This window comes from Pseudorca crassidens, chromosome X, assembly GCF_039906515.1.
Source record: "Pseudorca crassidens isolate mPseCra1 chromosome X, mPseCra1.hap1, whole genome shotgun sequence".
In the NCBI taxonomy this organism is placed as follows: Eukaryota; Metazoa; Chordata; class Mammalia; order Artiodactyla; family Delphinidae; genus Pseudorca; species Pseudorca crassidens.
Genome location: NC_090317.1, coordinates 49,706,968 through 49,719,498, shown reverse-complemented (window position 1 = coordinate 49,719,498; position 12,531 = coordinate 49,706,968). Strand labels below are relative to the sequence as shown.

General features: G+C 38.6%; 1 long non-coding RNA gene and 1 other non-coding gene across 2 annotated transcripts in view; one reads left to right on the top strand and one right to left on the bottom strand.

The window, feature by feature from the left end:
• The window catches only part of LOC137217354 (uncharacterized), a 574,439-nt gene that overhangs the window by 529,241 nt on the left and 32,667 nt on the right, over window positions 1-12,531 (bottom strand). The gene's annotated exons all lie outside the window — the stretch shown is intronic.
• Window positions 4,479-4,550, top strand: TRNAE-UUC (transfer RNA glutamic acid (anticodon UUC)). The gene has a single exon. It is a non-coding gene; the product is annotated as a tRNA-Glu (tRNA).

The following is a 12,531-nucleotide window of genomic DNA, read 5'->3' as shown; positions in this document are numbered from 1 at the left end:
AGGACCAATAGGCACCAAAAATACTTAATTTCTCTTAGTGAATTATCACAGTAAAACACTAAATGAGTTTATCTTAATGTGCTCATTAATCTACTATAATAAAATCTATTCTGTCCTTGATAGATATTCTGAAGATTCTTTGTACTGCATCATATTCCATCTCAGAAGTAAAACCAAAAAACAACCCCCCAAATCCCCACTCACAGTTTTGTTGACTTAAACAAGCAACAATGAAATGATTAGTATCCACCACCACTGCTATCCTGCCCCCGCCAAGGAAGAAAATTATCTGAAAATGTATTGAAATCTCCAACCTATTTTTTTTTCTAACATCCCCAATCTTTCAACTACCAAGCCTTTTTCATCTCAATAAATATCTCCATCTTTCCATTTGCTCAGGGCAAAAACACTGTCATCATCCTTGATTCATTCTCCTTCTCTCACGCACCATGTCTTATCCATCAAGAAATCCCATTGGCTCTACCTTCAAAACATACCCTCAGTCTGATCAGTTCTCAAAGCCTCCACTGCTATCACTCAGGTCCAAACCACCATCATCTGTGTTTTGGATTATTGTAGTAGTGTCTTAACTGGTCTCCCTGCTTTGGCCTTTTTACTCCTACAGTTTATTCTTCACACAGCATCCCAAGAGATTCTTTTCAAATCTATGTCAGATCAAGTCACTCCTCTCCTCAAAACTTTCCAATGGCATCCCACCTCACTTTGAGTCAAAGCCAAAATCCTTACAATGGACAACAGGATCCTACAGAATATATCACCCCTTCACCCTTCAGTATTCTCTGGACCCCTCTCCTGTTGCTCTCTCCTTTTCCCAGTTCACTTCAATGGTCTCCATTCTATTTGTCTAAAAAGCAGCAGCCATAGAGAACTTGTACTTTAAGATAGAGTCCACATGGCTATAGAAATAGTAGTTGATAAACAATCCACTGTAATGAGCTCAGTGTGCTTTGTACCCCTCATTCATCCACTCTGTAACATCCCATACTCATTTCTTAAACTTCACTTAGTCAGCAAATAGTTATTGAGAGCCTATTATATTCCAGACACTGTTGTATATGCATTCATCAGTAAACAAAACGTACAAAACTTTCTACCTTAGTAGTTTCCATTCTTTAGGGGGAGGGTGGGAGGGGAACATCATAAGTCAATTGTGAAGTATGTTAGGAAGTGATAACTCATGTGTGTATAAGTGCCGTGTGTGGGGATAGTTGTACTGCTGCTCCTTGCCACAATGTTGTATTTGAATTTGACATGTTTCTTGAGTTGTGTTTTGGATAGCTCATAGATTCTATCTACGTACAATATCCTGGCTTGTGACGTGGTTCTCACATGAATTGGCTATTATATGTGGTGATCTTCCTGCACTTTCTAGCATGACCTGTTCCTTGAATTTACTTTTACTCATTCCATTGCTTTAACAGGTAATGCATTTATCTCCCTGCCCTCCAGGCCATTGGTAGAAATTATGGCTGACATCTTAAGAATTTGTTGGTGATCTTCTACCAAAACCACTTCTTCCCTTCTGTTTGGTCTTCTCTCTTGTTTATGCCTCAGGCCTGCCAGTGGCAGTCAGTGACACCCATAATGCATTCCTTCACCCCAAAAGTTTGAATGAAACTGCCATAGTCAGAAATGAATTATTGACCTGTAAGGAATTAGACACGGTGAGTTAACTGGTTATTTTCCTAGCAATATGTCCAATTCTAGTTAGAACCAGTGTATTTAGGTTTATATTAGTCCATCACTGACCCTGAATATGTACAAATATCCAGGATACTTCTGGGCTTCCTTGATTTCTCAATCTGAGATTTTGTTTGACTATGAGATAAGGCTTTGGGTTACCCCTAAGGGTTTCAGGCAAAACTGAATTTCTTAATCTACTGAACAGCCTGACTATTCAGATAGGCAGAATTTAATTGACACCTATTTAGGAGATTCTGCCTGGAGATGAGTTATGGAAAAATATAGCTCCACTAGAAACTTTTCACTTTTCTCTGTTCAAAACTCTGATTTTCTTCTAGCCCAGCCATGCTCACAGGGGTTTTAAGCGGATTAATTAGTGCTTGAAAAGCACCTTTCTACATGAAAAGTAGCTAAGTACTAATATAATCTTTTAAACTCTGGATGTTTGCCTTTTTTTAAAATTCATATTGCAGTTCTAATTTCATACTTTTCCCATAATGTCACCAGATTGTAGGTGAGCTCCCAAAATAGACAGTTACTAGGACTAAAACTGTTGTATGACCCAATATGCAAAATAGCTCTGGGAAAGGAATGCTGAAATTGACTTGTTTGTAGCAATGGTCTATTCTTTTAAAAGGATTCCTGTTTATTCAATGTCATCACAAACAGCTTTTCAGGATTTGGAAATGAGAGCATTTTGTATTTGGTGTAGAGAAAAAAAAGCTATTTATGTAACAGTCATCGCAGATTAGTTAGAATGCCATGGAAAGTTTGTTTCAAAACTCAGACTTGGAATTTGAGTTTAGCAATAGATTAGATTAATTTTCATGAAAACCTTGGTATTGTAAGTCTCTTCCTCCTTTCTTAAACTTTTCATTATATTCTCACAAATAAAGCTTAACAGGTTGTGATGAGATATTTCTTTTCCAAGACTGATTAAAAAAAATATTCATTTGGATTTATAACCAAGTGTCTATGAGAAAAACAAGTCAGAATATTGTCTACAGGCACTACAGGAATACCATTGAATTGTAATGACTTTCTATCCTATTTCACCTTTCCATGTATCTTGCAAAAAAAAAAGAAAAAAAACGGTAAAAGCTAACAATCTGAGCTGAAGCTTCCAAGTTTTGAAACAGGCAGGTTACTGAAAGGTGGCTGAAAGAGCATGTGGGTGTACCATTGTTTTTAACTCTGAACAAGTTCAAACCTCGGTAGCTGTTCTATAATTAGTACCTAGACTCTATAATAAAGAAAGGTTTGACAAACAACAAGGTCTTACTGTATAGCACAGGGAAGTATATTCAATATCCTGTGATAACCCATAATGGAAAAGAATATGAAAAAGAACATATATATGTATAACTGAATCACTTTGCTGTACAGCAGAAATTAACACAACATTGTAAATCAACTATATTTCAAATGACACATAGAAGGTGTTCAATAATTGTTTGTTGAATAAATTAGTTATTGATTCTGATTTTTTAAAAATAGGATAAACACCCCCCCATCATATAAAAGAAAACTTGAGTTCTCTCTTTTTTACTTCTCAAACTTGTCAAATCCTTAAAGCCCAACTATCTCCCAACTTTCTTTTAAACTACTCTGTTTATTTTGCTTCTTACAAGGGCAAATAACATGACTTTGAAACAAATAGACTGTTTCAAAGGGGTTTGACAGTCACAGTCCAGTTGATTTTGAACTCATTGATGGTGCAGTTAGGAATGCTCATTCTCAGATGGGCTGATTTCCACATTTGGGGTATAAAATGTATATATAAATGAAAATTATTCATACCTTTTATTGACTGTTTCTCCTGTTAGAAATGTCAGATAGCACTCTAGAGCCTTTAGATATAATGAAAAGTAAAGTGGAAGCTATTTCTATGCGTTCAGCTTTATTTCTTGTTCTTTTCCTTTCTGTTATACTCCTCTTAAGGCATTATTGCTTCTTCCTGTAACTTCCTGCTTCCAAGCAAAGTGGCAACAGTGAAGATCTTCTGTCACTACCTCACCACCTGGTCCGGCCCCAAATCACTATAATGCCTTCACAGACAGACACCTATTTCATTCCTAGCTTTCTGATTGGTGAGCCTTGGATTTTGTACTGGTATGTAACTAATCTGCTTTGGAATTAAAATAGTTTGGGATTCTGCAAAGTACTCTAGGAAACGAAAGGTAGAAACAGTAATTGAGGTAAATCAAACAAAAGAGCACACATTTGTATGAAAACCATCTGTGATGAGGTTGTGGCAGGGAAAAAGAAAAGTTAAAAGTGAAATGAGCCTTTGTCCTTCTGAGTATGAGATGAATGTAAAGCGGGCTCAGGAAAAAAATTCCCCTTGGAGTGTTTTATTATCCAATCCCAGAGTGTGGGATGTAAACTTCCTCTCACTATTGAGCACTGTGTCAGAAAGATGTGAATTAAACATATAACTAAAAATACACTTGATGCCTAGGTATCTAGGCCTTGAAATGATAATTTAGCAAATACTATCCTACTGTCTGACTACTCCAAGGAGTGTTTTCCAAACTTACTTACGAGCATGGTCCCCCCAAAAATACATTTTATAAAGCAACCCTTTCTTTTTCAGTTTTTCCTTTGACATGGCAATAAAGCTCAAGTGACCATAGGCAACAACTTCCTAATCCATATTTCTAGCTCATAAGAACCGAGTTATTCCACAATATCTGGTTTTCTCCCATCACACCAATATCCTCTCTTGTATTAGAAGCAGTCTTCCACTGTTTAAGAATAGCAGCAGGGGGAATTCCCTGGTGGTCCAGTGGTTAGGACTTGGCACTTTCACTGCCGTGGCCTGGGTTCAATCCCTGGTCAGGGAACTGAGATCCCGCAAGTCTCGAGGTGCGGCTAAATACAAACAAATAAACAAAGCAGCAGAACATCTGTAGCAAGAGTAGTTTTTCTAAGTCTTTTAAGTGCCCCTTTAAATCCATTTAATTCAGAAGGCAGTAGCAATAAGTCAAATCCTACCAAGATGAACTGAATGATTACAGTTCTCTCATTACTTTTGTCCAAATATGGGCTTTTGGTTTATGCAAACAAGTACAGAAGTTTAGGCACAACCAAACCTTTCTAGTCATGGTTACTAGACTTTGGACATCACTATTTTTACTGTGAGACAGCTACACGGGCTGATAACAGGTGCCAACCTACTTTGCCCTTCAGCTCGACCAAACCAAAGAGAAGACATATAGATGGAAAAGAATGCAGGCAGTTTTGATTCCCTTTGCCACTGCTAGGGCTTTTTGTGTAAGTACTCTTTAGGCTAAATTGAAAGAGCACAGACACTGTGAACAGATTTTAATGGAAGTATCAAGTAAAACTCAAAATTGCCTCATTACTTAGCAGCGCCTGGAGCCTGCATCTTTCTGCCACCATTATCACAATAAACTCATAAAGGTGTAAAACTATGCAGAGCTATGTCAGACACATTAAAATAACATCTGTTAAATGTCTCTTATGGCACATTTCTTTCCCTCTTATTCTTTTCTATTCATCATTTTCTCCTTACCGAGCTGAACTGGGCTGAAATAGGAAACAAAGAAACAAAAAACATTACTATGGTTCCTGTAGTATAGCTGTTTTGGTGTTGTTATCTTTGTTTTCATATTTTGTTTCTGTTTCTAACAGTGTTCTAAGAAATATTAAAGAACAGCCTAAACATTGTATTGTATGAAGGTAAAATACCATTATCTCTATCTCAATCTACTTAGGAATTTTCTGAAAACACTAAGTTTATATAAATGTCAACCTTAAGAGTTGAGGCTGTATTATCACTGCTCCTGAGAGATACTTTTACAATTGGAAAAACATACTTAAATTCTCTCTGGTTATCAGAGATATCAGAGTTTGGATCATTACTTAATGATCTCCTCCTGTAGTACCAATCTTGGTGAACCATCTGGTCACCCAAGACAGAAACCTGAGAATCATCCTTGAGATGTTCTCCATTTCAAATTCGTACATCCAATCTATATTGATTCTACCTCCTTGATATATTTCGAGTCTCTTCTAGAGATCTATAATTAATAACTCCAATCTGGTCTATCAATTTCCATTTCTACTACCTTAGCTTTGTTTTTTTTTTTTTAGAAGATGTTGGGGGTAGGAGTTTTTTAGTAATTTATTTATTTATTTTTGCTGTGTTGGGTCTTCGTTTCTGTGCGAGGGCTTTCTCTAGTGGCAAGCGGGGGCCACTTTTCATCGCGGTGTGCGGGCCTCTCACTATCGCGGCCTCTCTTCTTGTGGAGCACAGGCTCCAGACGCACAGGTCTATTCCTTGTGCTTTTAGCACGCCATATTGTAATCATTACTTTAGATGCTTGCTCCTTCATGAACCTATACATTTTCTAAGGCCAATGGCTGTGTCTTACTCACCTCAGTATTCCACAGTATCTGAAATACAGTAATTTAATAAATGTTTGTGGAATGAATATGTAACAGAAGACATTTTAAGATGAGATTTTATAAGCAAGTTGCACTTCTCAGAAGGATATAAAGATTAAGTTTTCCTCTGTGTTGGGAAATGGCAGCAGGCATCTATCTAAATAAAGTTATCACAGGAATATACTAATTTTAGTATCTAGCTTAGAACCCCAACAGCTAACTAATCCCAGTAGCTGAAGCCATTCTATTTCTGCCCATGGGTTCAACGTCATCTCCAATTCTGGAACCATAATCTCAATGATCAGTACTGCCACCTTCATTTTAGATCTCATTCTGACCTCCTGCCTTATCATAACCAATCTTAGCTTCATTCCTAACCTAGAATTCATGTCCAAAATATGTCTTTGTGATTAGGTTCTATCTGCATTAAACCTTGACTTCATGACTTGTTCCTTGCCATCTGTTACAAGACCTCTCTTATACCAATTGTTGGCCTGTCTGGATCTCAACATATCATCTGGGCTCTGTTTAACTGTCTGGACCTTTTCCTAATGACTGCTGCTTGGAACTTTCCAGATTGCCTGCCTCTCTGGCTGCTTGACACCTGTAAGTCTATCTAGGTTCTCAGCCCCATCCTTCCCCTCTCTGGCCCATTCTGTCAGTTCAACCAAAGGCTGGTTCTGACACTTGTAGTGGGGCTGGGTTCACCTAAGAAGCACTTTATCAGAGAAGACCTGGAATCAAAAAGGGAAGCAGATATTTGATAAGAATTCTGAGAAATATTCACATAGTTGAATGAAACCAAACTCTTTATTAAATACCTAATTGTCTCAACTAATTCGCATAATGTTTTCTGTTTCTTAAAAGTCTTAGGAATATTGCTTATATGTGGAATCTAGAAAAATGGTACAGATGAACTTATTTGCAAAGCAGAAGTAGAGTCACAGATGTAGAAAATAAACATGGTTTCCAAGGGGGGAAGGGGGGTGAGATGAACTGGGAGATTGGGATTGACATATACACACTACTATATATAAAATAAATAACTAATAAGGACCTACTGTATAGCACAGGGAACTCTACTCAATACTCTGTAATGACCTGTACAGGAAAAGAATCTAAAAAAGAGTGGATATATGTATGCGTATAACTGATTCACTTTGCTGTACAGCAGAAACTAACACAACATTGTAAAACAACTATACTCCAATAAAAAATTTTTTTAAAAGTCTTAGGAAGTCAACAACTGCATTTTCTTTTTCATATAAGTGGTGGTTAACATCAACCTTTCTATTTCAGATTTATGTTTGTAGCTGCAGGACACTGTAAGTTTAGTGTTTTTCACAACAGAGTTATCTTGTTTTCTCATGGCAATTATTAGTTAAGTGGAGGTGTCAGGAAGAAGGCAAAAAAAACCTAGCATATCTGCTTTTTATGAAATATCACTGTATGTAAAGTTGAATCCTTTCTTTTACAAAGAATGGTTCTACCTCTATGCCCAGTTGTCTACATAGGGGCCAATTCCTCCTTACTCCTGGTGTACTTATACACAGATTCACCTGAAATAATATGTATAGAGGTAAGTAGCAGATAATTCATGTCTGCACAAATATTGTGGAAGTGGGCAGATTCATTCAAGTTTCTATGACTCATACATTAGGGCCTATAGTCACTAGTTTCATTATCACAAAGCAGAAGGACGAGTCCTTCTCTTCAACTCTTGTGAATGAGACCTGCTAATTTTCTTAGTCTTCTACCCATTTTGCTAAAAATGGTTCAGCTATCATCAACTCTAAATATCACAGCTTAAGGGTGCATAATATAAATAGCAAGTGCTGGGGCAGATTTGCCAAAATCGTACCATCCCTTATCTCATGCTGCTCTGTGTCTTAGAACTACAACTTAGCACAAGTGGAGTGGACGTGCACAATCCTGTCATTCCCATCTCAGTACTCTCATGTAAGTTCAATTGCTTTTTATTGAAGTATAGTTGATGGACAATATTATATAAGCTACAGGTATATAATAATGTGATCCACAATTTTTAAAGGTTATACTCCATTTATAGTTATTATAAAATATTGGCTATATTCCCCATGTTGTACAATATATCCTTGTAGCTTATTTTATACCTAATATATAATACTCTTAATCCCCTACCCCATATTGCCCCTTCACCACACCCTCCACTGGTAAAAACTCGTTTGTTCTCTATATCTGTGAGTCTGCTTCTTTTTTTGTTATATTCACTAGTTTGTTGTATTTTTTTAGATTCCACATGTAAGTGATATCATACAGTATTTGTCTTTCTCTCTCTGAATAATTTCATTTAGCATAATGTCCTCCAAGTCCACCCATGTTGCTGCAAATGTCAGCAACAGCCTAAATGTCCATCAACAGATGAATGGATAAAGAAGATGTGATACACACACACACACACACACACACACACTAGAATACTACTTAGCCATTAAAAATGTTCAGCCTTTATTGAGAGACCACTACGAGCATGGTCCTGTGCTAGATAGAGGACTATAAAGAAGTCTGAGACAAGATGCTTGCCTTCAGGAAGCTTACCATCTAGTTGACTGGAAGAGGAGACAGAAGTCTGAGTAATATGTTAACAGTCAAAAGCTTAAATCACAACAGAAAATCACAGTACATGTGAAATCTCAAACTCAGTTTGACTGCCAGTAGGAGTTATACCCTCTGTGCCTCCCACTAACAGAAAAGCAACCAGCCCTACCTTACATGGCTTTTCATAGAAGAAGGACACTTAATAGGAAATCAGATGATTTCGCAAAATATACTGTATGACAAATACAAACATTTCCTTCATTTTTCAAATATCACAGAAAAAATATTCCTCCCTCACTTAAGAAAGAAAGTCTAAGTGCCTTGTCAAATAGTGTCTACATTGTACACCTTGTTCTTGCATTTCGAATGCATTCCTAACATAATTTAACAATGAATAATAATTTATGAGTCAATGCTGATACTGTTACAGAGGAAACTAGTTAAGCCCTGAGAGAAATAAATAAGAAAATGGGTTTGAGAAGTCAAAGGAAAAGTTCTTATATTTCAGGTCTCTCCTATACTTCTCATCCATATTCTCCAACTTAAAAAAGAAGTTGTGTCTGCCAATTGGTGGCCTGACCTTAGACCAAGTTTAATTAGTTAGCAGTCTTCTCTAGCTGTCATCTGGCCTCATTTACCTAGGCTGTAACCACAGGCCAGTACATTACTGAAGCGGAGACTCCAACCATGACCTTTTTGGTCTACTGAGCTGCAGTGACTCAACAGCTCATCTGATCTACCTCTTCTTTCTACTGTGCCCCAAACTGCATCGCTCCTGCCAACTTTCACTTCCCAGACTTAGTTCAGTATTTTTCAAAGTGTGGTTTGCAGACTAGTGCACTATAACTAACTATGGTGTTTGTAAAAATGCCGATTCCAGCACCCTTTTCTCAGAGATTCTGATCAAGTAGCTATGGAATGGGGACTGAGCATACGTTTTTTCACATGTTCCCCTTTGTGAAACTCATGCTCACTAAATTGAGGATGCTAATACAACTAGGGAATAGGACCTAAAGCCTGTAAGACCCAACTACTGTAGTCAATGGCCAAGATGGAAATAATTCAATTTGCTGATAACACATTTCATGTGAATGAGGATCACTCAAGAAGCTTGTTAAACATACATAGTTCTGGGTCCTACCTCCAAAACCAAAGGAGTTATAATCACAAGATGGGCTTGGACATCTGTATGTTTAAAGGGCTCCCCTAGGTTATTCAGATATATTTCATCAGTTGAGATCCACTGCACTAGATCAATTGCTTCAAGGTGTCCAGCAGCTGGCAGAGTGAAAGAGGTTACTTACAGAAGGCCCAAGCACCCGTTCCTCATTATTGGAATATACTTGTTTTAAAGGACAAAGCTACACACATTTAAGTGCTTAAGGGATACTTTACACTGAATGTGGTTGGAGTAAGCACTGCAGGTTTTGGGGATGGAGGGAAGCAAAGGTTTGCAATACTATGGAAGAAATGAGGGAATTAAAAGTGGTACAGTGAGAGGTAGGTGATGACAGGTCCTGAGATAGCCAAGTGTTTCTTCATCTGGCCTCACTCCCTTTTTATTCACAGCAAATCACCCTCCCACCCTGCATCATGAAGGGCTGAGGGCTGAGTCCTTAAGGAAGAAGCAAGCACCCACATGGAGATAGTAGGGTTCTCTCCTCAGCCATTTGAGCTAGTCCTATCAGTTCTGTAAAACTCAGCAGAATACCCTCTCCCTAGCTGGAGGAGCAAAGTAGGACAGCATGAATAGACACAGAGCCATCTCATTTTGCCACCTGTATTCTCATACCATTTGCTGTTACTCTGTGCTCATCAGCTGGAGTAACCCATCTAGCTGGTAGGTGCTGTGCTCAGCTGGAAAAAGAGAACACTTCATCCCATTCCACTGCCTATAGCTTATGACTGTCTATTAATTCCCTCTCTCTTTTTCCTCTGGGTCTGCAAGGATGTCTTAGGAGTAGAGGTGACAATCAAGTAGAAGGGCGAAACTGATTTAAATCTACTACTGAGAGTCATGATCCCTTAACACAGGGTTCCAGGGTCTAACTGAAAAGGAACTCAGGGTTAAAAGGAAGCATATAAGAACTCTTCCCACAGAGCCTATTTTAGTCCATCTCCTGGAACACATCATAGTCTACCTCCAGGCTTTAGAGCACCAAACTCTTTCCAAATGTCTAGATCCATAATCCAATCACCTCCTGGATATCATCCAAATGCTGCACTAGCATCTCTAATATCGACTGAAAAAAAATGCAGAACCTAAAACTTGAGAATTATGTTTTAATCAGCAGAGTTTCTGAGGACTTAAGCCCAGAAGACAGCCTATCAGATTGCTCTGAGGGAGTGCTCCAAAGAGGTAAGGGAGGAGCCAGGATACATAGGAGTTTTGCAACAAAAACAGGTAGTTGGAACATCAAAAGATTACTGTGAATTAAAGAAAAACACACATCTCAAGTTAATGAATTTAGCACTTTTCCATGTATGTATGGGAAGATGCAAGAGTCTGGGCTCATCGAAATCATTACTTCCATATGTACCTTAACTGTCTAGGGCCAGTATCCTGCTTTTCTTCATCCTAATACCCTCTGGGTGCACAGCTGGGACAGCTGCAGTGGCTGAGGGCTTCATGGCTGCAACATCCTTTGTTTACTGATATGGCAGGTGACATTTTTCATCCACACTAACACTGCATATCAAAAACTAAACCTATCTCCTCCAAACCATTTCTGGTAATGACATTACCATCCTTCCAATTAGAAACCTACAGGTCGTCTTCAGTTTCTCCCTTGACTTTATCCTCTACCTTCAATCAAGACTTTGGACCGTTACTGATCCAAGCAGTAATGACTAGGACACTGCAAAACAGAGAGGAAGGGATGTTTAAGAGATAGCTGATAGGACTCACCTCTTGGAACGCACAATAGCAACAGTATCCTTCACGTCTTCACTACCTGGCTTCCGGTTTCCGGTTTCTGTCCTCCTAATGCTTCCCACTCACAGACTTGTTACTCCCCTGTCCACAAACCCTCAGTTGCTCCCCAGTCTTACCTTCAACCCCTCTTCCTGTATAGAAAATGATTTTTTAGCTTTCTCCCACTACTCCTCTACTTGTAATTTGAACTTTAGCCAAATCATACCATTCCTCTTTTCCTGAACACATCTCTTGTTTACCAGTGCCCTTCCCATTGTTTGAAAATGTCTTCCCCCCTCCATCTGTTAAAACCCTTATTCATCCTTCAGGGTCCAGCTCCAAAGCTACCTCCTCCAGCCTCCAACTGAATGCATTCTTCCCTTCTCTGAACTAAGAAGCACTTTATTTCTTCATGCTGCTCATTACCTTCTGCCTTACACACCCTTCCCCCACCCAGGGGCTGAAATGCTTGTATTTCCACCACAATTCCGAGCAGTGCCTTTCCCATAGTAATTACTTTAAAATTGTGTTAAATGAATGAGTTTCCCCTTTTTCAACTTCTAGGGAGATTTCCATAGAAACCTACTTTTATTAATAATAGAGAAGCTTTCCTTCCAGCCCATGCCTTGATCTCTTTCTCTGTCTGTACTTGTCTGTCTCTGTCCTCAGGTCTAGCTCCGTCTCTGCTGCTTTCTCTATCTTTGTCTCTCTCTGTGTCTCTCCACCCTTCCCCTTCCTCTATCTGGCACTGTCAACCTGCCTTTCTGTCTCTTTTTTCATGGTCATTTCCTTTTTACTGTTGATGTGTCTTTAACTTTTCCCTGCATTGTCTTCCTCTGTTCATTTCTGTTTCTCTGACACCCTGCCCCCTTCTAACCTAGAAGTCAATCTCTGAAGCGCTTTCAAAGCCTCGCTTAAACTGT